Source organism: Bombus huntii, chromosome 18, assembly GCF_024542735.1.
Source record: "Bombus huntii isolate Logan2020A chromosome 18, iyBomHunt1.1, whole genome shotgun sequence".
NCBI classification, from domain to species: Eukaryota; Metazoa; Arthropoda; class Insecta; order Hymenoptera; family Apidae; genus Bombus; species Bombus huntii.
In genome coordinates, this window is record NC_066255.1 from 5210354 (window position 1) to 5223658 (window position 13305).

Here is a 13305-nt window from a genome sequence, read left to right on the forward strand (position 1 = left end):
TGGTCTTTAAAAAATACGTGATAGTAGAATATTTTTATATTTATCGATTTATTATTATCTTACAAAAGGAACTCCATGTTATGAGATCATAAAAACAACTTTAATAATAACAATAAGTACAATAACGAAGAATATTCTGTACCAAGACTTTTGGTAACCTTTGGTAACAAGAATGTTAAAATAAATTTCCATTGGTAAATATAAGAAGTATAATATAATAATATAATAATAAGAGTAATAAGCGTAATAGAATAAATAAAATACAAATATAACTTATATTATTAGGTACAGAATTTCTCATCAATCACACTTCGTACAAACGTAAACATTCTTCTGCCTGCATTTTCCGCATACATAGTTTTTACAAAGATTGCAACTGGTGGTGGTCTTATTATTATTACAGTACCCCATCTGACACCATTTGCGTGAATAAGGTGAGTTCGGATCTCAGATGCTCTATGATGTTCTATCCGTGATTTTTCATTGTCAGCGGCAAGCTCATCTGCTAATTGAAACATAAAATCTTTTCTGGATATCTGCTCACATGTGCTTTTTTTTATCTAAAATCCAGGCAATTATACCAGCTAAATCTAAAATATTTAAAATATTAAAATAATAAAAAATTTTGTCTGCTATGTCTATCCCAAATTTTGTTTTATTATAAAATTCCACCGTTTCAGGTAGGTCCTTTTCGCTTTTTCCTAAATAAGGAAATCTATTTACAACATACTTTGTTTGAACATCGGATGCTAACGAAAATTTAATTCCGAATTTGTCGGGTTTATTATATAACTCTATGCTGGTTATAGTCATATCTTTTGAAACATAGGCAATGAATACTGATTACGTTGATCTAGTCATCGTTGACTCGCATTGCTTATTTAATAGCGGTTTGTATGACCCGAATCAGGAACGTAGATTGTCGCCCTTATTATGCAGCTCGCGTTGCTTAACACTGTTAGGGTTATGAAGAATAGTCTACACGGTACAATCAGTTTCTTGACTCTGTGAAAGAACGTTGAGATTTTTATTGCATTTTAAAACGTGATTGATATCGAATGATACATTTCTGATAAATGTATTCTTAATTAGTTAGAATATAAAAAAAATATATGTAGTTAGTCTTTTCAATATCGAGTTTGTTGTCAGCCTGTGAGAAAAAATAATTTTATTAGTTATGAACAGTTAATTATAAATCGAAAATGATAACAACACATAAGAAAGATAGAAAAGTCTGACTAATATGTATTTTTACTGATAGACAGTTTCGAAAGAAACGGAAGTTTTATAAAATTCAAAACCTATGGCTTCGTTAGATGTGTGTCTTTTCGTTATAAATTTTAAGTACTTCAAGCAGACTCTATTACATGCTATTAATTTTAAACAACTGAAAATTGTCAATTTATAAATGTCTTGTTTAATTTAGTTCTCCCAGAATAAATACAAATTAATACTTGTGTGTACGAAAAACATCGTACAATTTAAACGTTCTGTCCAAAATTAAATTATATTCGATTCGTATGGTTTCGTCTCTGCTCTCCTGTTACTTCTCGATGAAAAATATTTATGCCAATGATTTATTGCGATAGATACATGAAACTAAAATGTATTATTTATGAAATACCATCCTTTAATTTTCAAATTATTATTATATCAAATGTTCTTTGTATTCCATTGTATTCTTTTAATGTCAAATGCATGCCAAATTGAAAAACTGTAATTTCTTCAATGTAATGCATATCTTTCGTGCAAATATAGTAATTATTGGTATAAGTTATCAATCTTTAGTATTTGCTATTAAGGGACTACATATACTTCAAAAAAGTACATTCAACACTAATTATAAGAAATCGACTATCACTTATTTGCATATATTTTATATTATACAGAGTGGTTGGTAACTGGTGGTACAAGCGAAAATTTTCTTTTTTAATTTTTCCATCGAGACAACGATCTACAGTGAGATCCGTTATAACGAGACGCGATAAAGTGCACGCGCACCGAGCGAAAATTCAAAGTCGATTTTCTCGGAAACAAAGCCTCGAACGAAAAATTTTTATCGCTCTTCGCGATACAATGGTCATTTGACATTCTAATCGCACATTATTATATAATGATTCCTGTAATAAAACTCAAATTATGTATCGAAAAATTCTGACAAAAAAGTATTTAAAATTACTTAATTATTTATAAGCATAAAATAACTTTCAAAAAATTAATTCAGTAAATTCTACGATATTTCTGATATCACTTTTGAAAACATTGTTTTAAGGATAATTTAATGTTCAATGTCTTGAAATAGCTTCGCTATTTAAAAGATTTGTATCATGAAAGTAAGGATGTGGCTATTACAAAAATTGTACTTTTTAATTTTTAATTACTAATTGTATACATGTTACCTATAAAAGTAAAAGAAAAAGAGTAAAAGAAAATTATCATTATACGTGTGATATTTCTGGTATTAATTTCCAATAAATATATAACAATAATCAGCAGAAAATTATGGTATGTAAATTATTGTAAATGAAAAAAATATAGATGCAACAAGGAAAGTCATACTAAATTTTTACCAGTATCTGTTTCTAGCGTCAATACCACATTGAGTGATTCTATAATAATTAAACAAAAGACGGCTATGTTGTCAAATATAATATCATAAATTTTACATCTTGAATATCATCGTACGAAGCGCAATTCTTAATATTTGAAAGCCACAAGTAAAAAACGTCATAAGTCACATTTCCTTTTATCTTTTTATTTTATCTTTATCTTTTAAAATTATCTTTTTATTTTATTCTGGGATTAAATCTCGTATTTTTTCACCCTCTTGAACATTTAAAAAATATAAATAACATTAGCAGAGAGAGAGAGAGAGAGAGAGAGAATAAGAGAAATTAAAGTAATCATGCATTTTCAAAAGGCTTGTATCTTGGAATGTATCAGGTTATTCCCGTTTTTTCCTTTTTTTAATATTAAAATATTTCTTCTTAACCATCAAGCGACATAAAAATCAACGAATCAACAAAAATCATATTTTTATCGTATGTTATTTATTTTTTCTGTATAAAAAGTTGAAGGTTCCTATAGAATAATAACTTTAATATCAAATGCAAAAAATCATAAAGTTTGAAGGATGATTACTTTCTAACAGTTTTACTCTGAATTGTTCGTTATTTTATCAGATTGTCGAACGGTTAAATAAAAAGCGAAGGCGCTTTTTCTGCTTTTCTTCTCTCATACCACATGCACATTAAACGGAATTTCGAATTCCGCGATCGTTAAAATTAGACGTTGACGAGGTGCGAGTGTTCGCATCGGAACATCTCGTACGGAATTCGAAACATGCGAACCGATCGCTTTGGTCGCCCTCTATGCGTTGAATACGTCGGGGCTAAGGGTCTGCCACAAATCCGAAATAGAAGTGAAATTTCTCTGCCGCATGTCGCAACGGCTACGGCGATTCACGTGTTTCGAGAAATTAATCTTTGTACGGTAATTTAAGCTGACAAGCATTTACAACGAAAGTTGCTGCGCTATCAGGTAACTGTAGCTAACCAGTTGGAGCTGGTCGCTGCGGATGCGATCACCAGGGGTTTGGAAATTGCTCTGACTTGTTATTTGAGATCCTCGGTAGACGAATTAAGGGTTCGATCTAATTAGAAGAAGCGAGAAGTTGTTTCGCTAGGGATTCGATTTTCTATTACAACTGGAAATTAGCTTTTGGAATTAGCTTAACTGAAGATAAAAATGATGAGAAATTTATAAATACATAGATTGCAAATTAGCTTGTATAATTTATAATTTATATTATGAAAAATTTGAAGATTACAGGAAAAAAACATGATAAGTACATTTTTGTTGATTTCCTGATTTTAATGTCACTTTATGACTAAAAGGGGATTTTGATATATTGTATAAACCATAATATTTGTGTCGTGGTAGATGTCTTTCGTACGATTAGTTATGCGTTTATAACGATCAATGAAAGTGTTGGCACAGATTGACTTGTTTTGTAAACTTTTATACGAATTCGTTAAAAAATATAAGAAGTGGTTTTACGATATTTATAAACTTCTATTCTGAGTAATTCTTGTAAGGAATTTCTGTTTCTATAACGATTTCTATTTTGGTTCTTATGCACATTGTTTCTAGATTAATTATTTACAAAACTTTGTTATTTCCGAGACAGTCCTAGAATTGTTTCTTGTATCGATTTTATAGTAATTGAAACATTACGTTTCTATAAAAACAGTTCAATATACAAGCATCTTTTATCATTTAGTTTTATACTTTAGAATGGAAAGTTATGTTGCCAAAGAATTATATAAGGCATCGTATGTTTTACGAATTTACTCAGCATTTTATAAGAAAGTCTAGCGCATGCATATACCTAATGTATGTCTTTATCGTTGTTCGTTACTATTAGGTTGGCAACTAAGAGATTGCGGATCTTGTCATTAGGTGGTAATGACAAAATCCGCAGTCATTTAGTTGCCAACCCATTAAAATAGTTAGAAATGGGAGGAATCAGTCAAGTTTAAAAATATGATTGACAGAGCTTCGTAGAAGGCAAAGATATAACTGTTAAAACAAGTAATATGCGAATATTATGGCAAGCAGTATTTCAAACGTTATGAAGAGGCTGGAAAAATGTATGTTTAATCCCAAAACCAAAAAGGAAAGGATATTTGTAAGATGATTTGATTGATAATATAACAATATATAAAAATTTGAGGTTGCATCTTTTAAAAAAAATGGATAATATGGTTTGGCGTGTTCTTTCTCTGAAATTTTGATTTTTTACAACAGTGTGGTTTTTACACTTTGCAGAATTTTATTGTAATATTTTAAATTCTTGCATACATCGGTGATTTTAACTAGCATTGTATTTTTCTTTTTATATATTTTTGTTTATATTACATTTTATATATACTATTTACATTTCCAATATATTTCGATTGAAATATTTACTTGAAATATGATACTTGTTAAAATCTTATGACGTTGTTGGTTATGAAATATAATTTATGTCAAGCGTGACAAAACGAGTGAAAAAGAGAGACGTTTCATGTATACAACTTGAAATGAAGATAAATCCTCTTTGTAATTTGATCTGTTATATCATTATTTATGAAATTGTAAACAAAACATTTGTATTATGTTGCAGCCTTTGAAACATGTGTATAGAATGATTAATTATTTTTTTTTTTTACATCTCTATTGTGTATCTAACATTTTAAGAAAAATAACCAGTGAACTACAAAACTAATGAAAACAAATTATTAATAGTTTTTGCTGAATAATACTTTAGGAAATTTTACTGCCTTATAAATAGGATAAAATTTCCAAGGTATTAAAGAAAGAAGTGATTTTTATGATAAATTACTTGCACTATTTTTTGTTAATTTCATATATGAATTTTGTATTCAAATTGATTTAAACTTAATAATCGATAAAAATCGAACCAAATTTTGAGTTTAATAATTCAAATAAACCAATAATTGTGAACACTTTTGTTAAATCAATGGTAAAAGATTTATATAATCTACCCAAAACCGAAGTTTTCGTTTACGTAACAGCTGTTAGATAACTTCAATACAAGTGACGAAAGAAAAAAAGAAATCAATAAATTTATTGATATATTTGTACTATTTGTTTCTGTATTATTATTATAATATATTTATATTATTATTATGAATAATAATAATAATGTCGTTATTATTACATTATTATTATTATGTAATATTATTGCTTAAATTTCACTTGGAATCAATTTTAAAAATATTATTATTTAATTACTAATCTTTTTACAAAACGTTAACTACAAGATCTAGTATTTATATTTTACTACAATTAAATTGATATCGCTTTTAAAAAATATTAATAACAATGTAAAAAGAGTTAAATTAATTCTTAATGTTAAGAGAAAATTTTACTCCTAATTTCTTTCAATAAATTCCATTAACACTATTTTTTTTTTAAAGATGCTACAGATACCCGAAAGGATTATTAATTGTATATTACAACAATCAAATTGATATCAGAGTTTGAATTAATTACAGTCCAGAGGGTGTTAAATTACTAAAAGAATTGGTTTATTTATCAGTTGTTATTTAAGAAAAATATCAATCTTTGGCTACATCAGTTACAGTGTTGAAAGCGTTAAATGAGAAACAGGATATTTTTATTTCCCAACTGCCATTTTAAAGAAAACTTCATTTCGAATGTCTTCGAAAAATTTTAACAAATTCCATTAATATTCATCTGTTTAGAAAATGGTGTATAGTTCTATTAAAAAGACTAGTGATTTCACGACGACTAACGATGATATCAGTATTCGAAAGTGGTAACTACAGCTTGAAAAATGTGAAATTAACCGTAGTCTTTCTACATGCAAAAAATCTGCTGTAGCTTCGATCGACGAACTCGATTTCTGAACCGCTGAAACACTTTTCTCCATGATTACAGCATATACTGGCGTAGTTTGGATTTAAAGCTGCTTGAGTCACGCCTACTCTTATGCAGCCCGGCATGCAGGTCTGCAGTTCTGCTGCGCGAGTCTGCAGGCGTCGCGATCGATTACTTTTACCTCTGGACACGACCAAAGAACGTTCCACCGTGTTTCCCAAGGTCTCGCGGTGAATATTGATAGGGACACTTCTCTCTATCTCTCTCTCTTTCTCTCTCTGTTTCTATCTCCACGACGAGTCGACATAAAAATTGCCGTATCTACAATTTTCTACGATAAACTAAACGCAATATACTGAACTGTATGATCAAATGACGACCCTGGTTTCTGAAAATTTATATAATGGTAGATGTTTTATTTAAATTCAAATTTCTAGATCTTTATAATAAGCTATGAAAAATGATACGACGTATGTAATTTTAAAATTCAGTACGTCAACTAATTCCATATCATCAATATTATCTCTTTATTTGTCTTTCTTAAGCTCTTGAAAAATATTGAATAATATTAAATGTCAACATCTTTTTTCAACTATTTCATATAAAATACTTTCTTGCTTAAAGGTAGAAAGACACTAAAAATGGGTTCATTATGTTTTTTCTATTTAAATTATAATACATTATTTAAATAGCAAAAAGATATCAGAGATTTATTATTATTATTATTAATTGTAATAGAGTTTTTAAAAGTTAGCGAAAAAGTTTATAAAATATAGGATTTTAATTAAATTTAATGTCTTTAATTTAATAAAAATACATATAAAGAATATATATAACGCGTTTTAGGATTATATAAATAATAAGATGAACATAAAGAAGAAGATATATAAGATTAATATAAAGAAGGAAAGATTTCAGCTCATTAGATATTTTGTTTACTATTTTTCTTGCGTTTACGTATGCCAAAAGATTAAACACTGTTCCTCTATTCGCCAGTATCGTAATATTAAGCAAGTTTTCTAGTGAATAGCATTAATTGAATTGCGTAAGTATCCTTTGAATAACATAAAACTCTGTAAAACGTTGGGAAATCTATGCTACGTTGGTCTCGAATTTTGTAGAATTCTGTGAATCGATACAGTACATTGTACTTAAGGGGTTAGGTCTAATATTTTTAGAAATTACTAATTTTTCTCTTAGAATAATGTTTTTCGTGATTTTGCAATCAGTAAATTTAAGAAAGAAAGATGTAAAAATTATTTGCATATATTATCGTACAAAAAATTTAGAAACATAATTATATAACAATTATATAAATTATGTGATATATATAATATTTATTCTAATAATTAACCTATAATAATTGCTTCCATTAGGAAAAAGTCGTTTTATATGTATATTAATATAATAATATAGTTTATTAAACGTAATTGAGACGCAATCTATTTTATTTATTTGTTTTTATATTTATATGGAGTTTATATAGATACCAAACTTGTTACTTTCTTATTTACGTTCAAAATTCTTTCTTTAAATCACCTTTCTTCTAATAAGAACAAATTGCATTTCGCCATTGTAAGCTTTAATTTGTCCAATTTAACTAAATTGTTAAGACAAAAACAACATAAACATAATACGGCTTCGCATCTTACCTTATTTTTCGTACGTTAAATTTAACAAATTACAATTAAAATATCTGCTAAATTAATAGTTTTTTAACATAAATAGGTTAATACATAATAATAGGTTACATTTGAAAAAGTGAAATCCCGTAAAATCTTCCCCACTGCTCTACCCGCAAAAAATATTTTGCGCGTGACGTTCCCCTGAATGAACGATGAACCAAATAATTTTAGTTAAAACATTTTTTTGATAACCTCAATGATACCGATCATTGCTAAAATATGTTTAATATGAAAATCAATTATTACAGTTTATTTATTACGTCCTTTCAAAAATTTGTAGAATAAATATTTTATAAATTATAAAAATATTTCATTAGGCTATGCTAAGATCTAAATACGATTTAAGCGATCCAATTAATCGAATATTAAACCTATCCAATACATTTACAGATATGATTTACTTTTCCTGTAGCAAATTCAGCAACAATATTCATTGCTTATAACAATATTTATTTAGCAACGATATTCATTGTTTCAAGAAATTTTTATACAATTAGAGCTTTATACACTATTTAAATTATGTTTTATGAATTTTATCATTACCGCCTAATGACAAAATCCGCAATCACTTAGTTGCCAACCCAATATTTTCGAAACTTACGTATAGCTTAAGATTAAGTATAACCTAATGCGTATAGTTACTTCCGTGTAATTTAGGCTTTTTTTATATAAATCTGTGAACTATACAATAATAATAGCCAATACTGATTTGTTTTATCATTAACCTGCCATTTGAGCTACCCAGCTTTCTTTCAAACTCTTAAGCGTCACTAGGCGGTTGCCTACAGCTTTGGTCGTCTTGACAACTGTGATTGTTCTCTGTCACCGAGGCTTAACACAGAACTAGCGCGTTGACTGTCGCGTCACCCACGTTCGGTCGACATCAAAGGTGAAATGGTTTCTGATCTGACAGTGTCACCCATATTCGGGTGACGATTATTTCACTACTTGCGAAGGATCGTCGTAGATATTTGAAAAGATATTCCACAGGAAGTGATAAAACTATTGAATTGTTATAAAAGTAACACGAAAATCGTTTATTAAGAGAATTATTTAGAATGTGAAACTTTAAAATATTCTATACGAAGCTGAGGTTGGTCGGGGGACAATTTGGACAATAAGTTGTTGTTTTCTTTAAATTCTCTCGTGTCTTTGACCGGTCCATACAACGTCTTTTATCTGCATAACATAGTTTGCATGCGCGTCCAATGTTTCTTCCGGAATCAATTCGTTTTTATCATCTTCAGAAAATATTTTGTTGTAAAATATGCACATTGCATCATTTGATTCTGATCGACTATTTCAGTTGTCTGGTTGGGTATTAGCCAAACCATCTACTTTAATTGGTGTCGTTATTGATTTCCTGTTTCTTTTACTAAGCAATGCAGGTTCTTTCGAGAAGTCGCGGAGACAATTATCTTTATACGATGATATCGTTAATAATGCAGAACTTTCGGCTTTACGGTATCGATTCATAGCCCTGGGTTTAACATGTTGGTCGTCACGTCACCCATATCTATGTGACGGGTATACTTCCGTGGGAGCCCCGTCACCCAAGTATGGATAACGCTCATCTTGTTTGAGTAATTAAATATATTAAATATAGTAATTAAATATAGTATATACGACATAAAAATATTAAAAACACATTATACCATACTTTTTATTAATTATATTCTGGATAAAATATTACATTTTGCAATATCGCATGGTATTTGTTAAAACGTTCCAAACACATTTGGGGTGATTTTGGGCACTTTGAACAATAGTTGTAGACTTCGTCATCACTACTACTCTCCCCACTTTCAAATATATTTTCACGCTGTTTACTGAACATTTTCAGGACGAAAAAATCACTGATGTACGTCTCACAAGTATGCTTCTCGACTAAATGAAAGATCTGAGATATTTGCCACGAGATCCCTCGGAAACTCTAGCTGGAAAGCTTATCGCTTTCTCCATTTCAGAACTAAATAATCTTTTCTTTACAATGAATCGAAGGCGATAAACAATGAATACCCGCTTGTCGCTCTATTTACGTTCTGCGTACCAACGGTCGGATTTGGGCCCCGCTGGAAACTTAGCCGAACCACGCTGGGCGACCAACGTGTTAATAGATGGGATTGGCGATATGTGATCAGGACTTTCGATCGAAATGCTTGATGTCAGGCTGGTGTCTCGAAGAACCTGAATATTGGAAGTGCCTGAAGAAGAACTCTGTGACATCGAATCAGCTACAGTTGTTGATGGAGTTAGGATAGTTTAATATTCTATCTATTATTTTCAGATGCAAATTGCCTTCCTTCGTCAGTCAAAGAAGCTGCATTTCCAGTTAATGCAGTAAAATCTGCTTTTGGAAAAGTTTCTTTGTTCAGTGGATAAATTCCAGCCGCTCGGGTTCAGTTTATTGCTATTTCAGCTCTTTGTACTTTTATGTACGTCTTCTCTAATAGTTCTGCCTCGATCAAATATCAAAAGGCCTCGATGTTTTTTGTTTTTGACGCAGAAATAATCGCATCTCTTCAAAACTTACCACAGAGTAAGTTCTCTATGGCCTTATGAAAGTTTTATTAAAAAGCTGAAGTTTCTGTGTAGAATATGATGGTAGGTATACGATTAATACAAAATTCTTTTTGGCCAATTCAATTATACATTATTATTACATTATGGATGTGGCTGTAATGTCCATCCAATATCAACAAGATAAAAGATTCTTCTAGAGGTTTAATAAAATTAGCGAAGTGTGGGAACCACTTTGTAAAGAGTGGTGCTTGAATTCAATCAGATGGATAATATGTACCGATCGATCTATTGAGTTGGTAACTAAGTGATTTGTTAGGTGACCGTTAGATGGTAATGACAAAATCCGCGATCACTTAGTTACCAACCAAATACGTGGTACCCTCCTCATAAGTACACTATTTTCATTTTTCCTCGGAAAAGTGACTACAGGTGGCACAAAATTTCCTGCTGCATTCAGGCAATCAACAGTACACAACCATTACCAATGCACCAGATTTTGCTGCTGTTCGTTTGCCCTTTTCCTTTAGGCCAACAACTTTTGGTATTTTTAACTGTACAACGGTAAGCATTGTCCCATTAACATTGTAAATTCAATCAGGAGTATAACGATATTTGTCATACTCTTAATCAATAGTAGCAAAAAAGCATTTACATTTTCTCTACTGAAGCTGATAGTTCTGGCAGCTGAAGGGTCTGTTTAATATCTTCAGTGAAATCTTATCTTAATGACGGGTCAAAAAACAGTCTATTGAGCCTCTTCCAGCCGTGTTATTCTGAGAAGGATACTTGATATCATTTGTAACCGATAGTCAATGGTCTATTAATTTGATATGTTATTAGTTGTTCCATGGAATTTTTATTTCATTTTCAAGATGTAATTAAGTAATTGAGTTTCGAAGTCATCTCCTAAAATTCTTTCAAGCTACATTCTTAGTACTGATATTTTTATTAACTTTAGAGCACATATATGGGATTATAGTCGATCGTGACATGTTAAATACTTTTGCTGTTTTAAAGTGGCCAAACTTTTTTAATTTGACAGCTTTAATAGCTTGTATCGTATCTTCTCCAAAATAATTCTTTCTTAAACCTTCCTTTTCTTTATTCAGTTTCGTTCGTGGCATCTGAAGAAACGATTGAAGCCATTTTGTAGTTTAATTATAAATTATAATATGTATAAATAAATTATAAAATTGTAACTAATTATAATTATGATTATAATAAAATTATAATGTGTAACAAATTGTAATAAATAATAATAAAATCTACCAATCAAGAACCTTATATTTCTACCAATTTGCATTTCATTTTCTCTTATAATAATGTATTATAATCAAAACACAAACACTTAAAACTATGATCATTATATAACTTACTTTTTTCTCTTTTTTTTTAGATCATAAAATATACCAAAGTAAATTTCACTTTAAGAAGCATTTGTAGAAACTTTCTATTATGGCCAAAGGATAAAATATCTGTTAAACAAAAAAATTCATCAAGAACGGTTGCTATCTACCATTATTATCCTACTCGTCCCGATTCTGAACATACACGTACCCATACACTTCTACATAGAATTAAACAGAAATAGGTACAGTACCATAACTATTGATATTGTAGGAAAAAAAAAATAAAATCGGCCGATTGGGTTGCTGGAGCGGGATTTGAACCCAGAGCTTCCACTTGTCGAGTGGTTACATCGTAATCTTTCTTTCTTTAACGATTATTTATCATCGGGTATCAGCCTTTGGTTGCATCAATAAATGAATAGGTGAGACCCTAACTGTTTATACTTATTGATCCTTATACATATTCGGTTTAAACATTTCATATAGATCTCGGTGTGTGTTGTGTGTGTTGTATAATTGTGTTCGTACTTTAACAAATAGTATTTGTATACAAGTTGCCATTTTGTCTCGTCTTTTATGTCAGAGACTCTTATGGAAAAATATATAATAGTATATAACAAAAATCATTAAATTACTCTGTTGGATTAGGTTACTTATACTAAGCTCTATCCTAGACTATATTTTTAAGGTTTATTCACATATTTATATATTGCACGTTATTGACGACGTGATGTATTTTGTTTTCATTGTTATGTGCCTTTTTGTTGCGTCTTCTCCCCTGGCTTGTGGTGATTGTTGCATCTTTGTCTCCTGACTTCTTTCGTCTCGTTTCCATATGTGTTGTATTTATTTGTTCTCTTTTGTGAGCCATCAGTATCCTTCGTGTGTCCTGTGAGTATCTCCTCTGTTACATGTTGGCGTTTCTCTGAAATATTTAAATAACTGTAGGTGTCTTTGCGAAGCGCGTCAACGGGAGTCGCAAATTTCCGTTACGATTAGACAATCGACGCCACGAACTGATCGATACCCTATTTCGATTAGGATAATAGAGGTAGCTTAATGAGTAGAATGCTTGATTAACAATTCAAAGATATTATATATTTCCAACAACTTTGTAGAGAAGCCAGTTACGCTGGTGCGTAAGGTGACTGATCGAAGGGTGGAAACCCAGTAAAGAGACGTTGACTGTTCTAAAGTCGATGAACCAGTGAAGTCCGGTGACGATGCTGTTGCAAAGGAAAACTCTTACTCGGTGGTGATCGCCCCACTACTGATCGCTTGCGCGTGGAATCCCGGGAAACATGGGAAGACCCACGTTTCTCCAATTTTTACCTGATGGG

General features: G+C 30.4%; 2 protein-coding genes across 4 annotated transcripts in view; one reads left to right on the top strand and one right to left on the bottom strand.

Annotated features, from left to right (window-relative positions):
* LOC126875500 (uncharacterized) overlaps positions 1-13305 on the bottom strand; it is a 555738-nt gene that overhangs the window by 432187 nt on the left and 110246 nt on the right. The gene's annotated exons all lie outside the window — the stretch shown is intronic.
* LOC126875523 (uncharacterized) overlaps positions 1-13305 on the top strand; it is a 422308-nt gene that overhangs the window by 38690 nt on the left and 370313 nt on the right. The gene's annotated exons all lie outside the window — the stretch shown is intronic.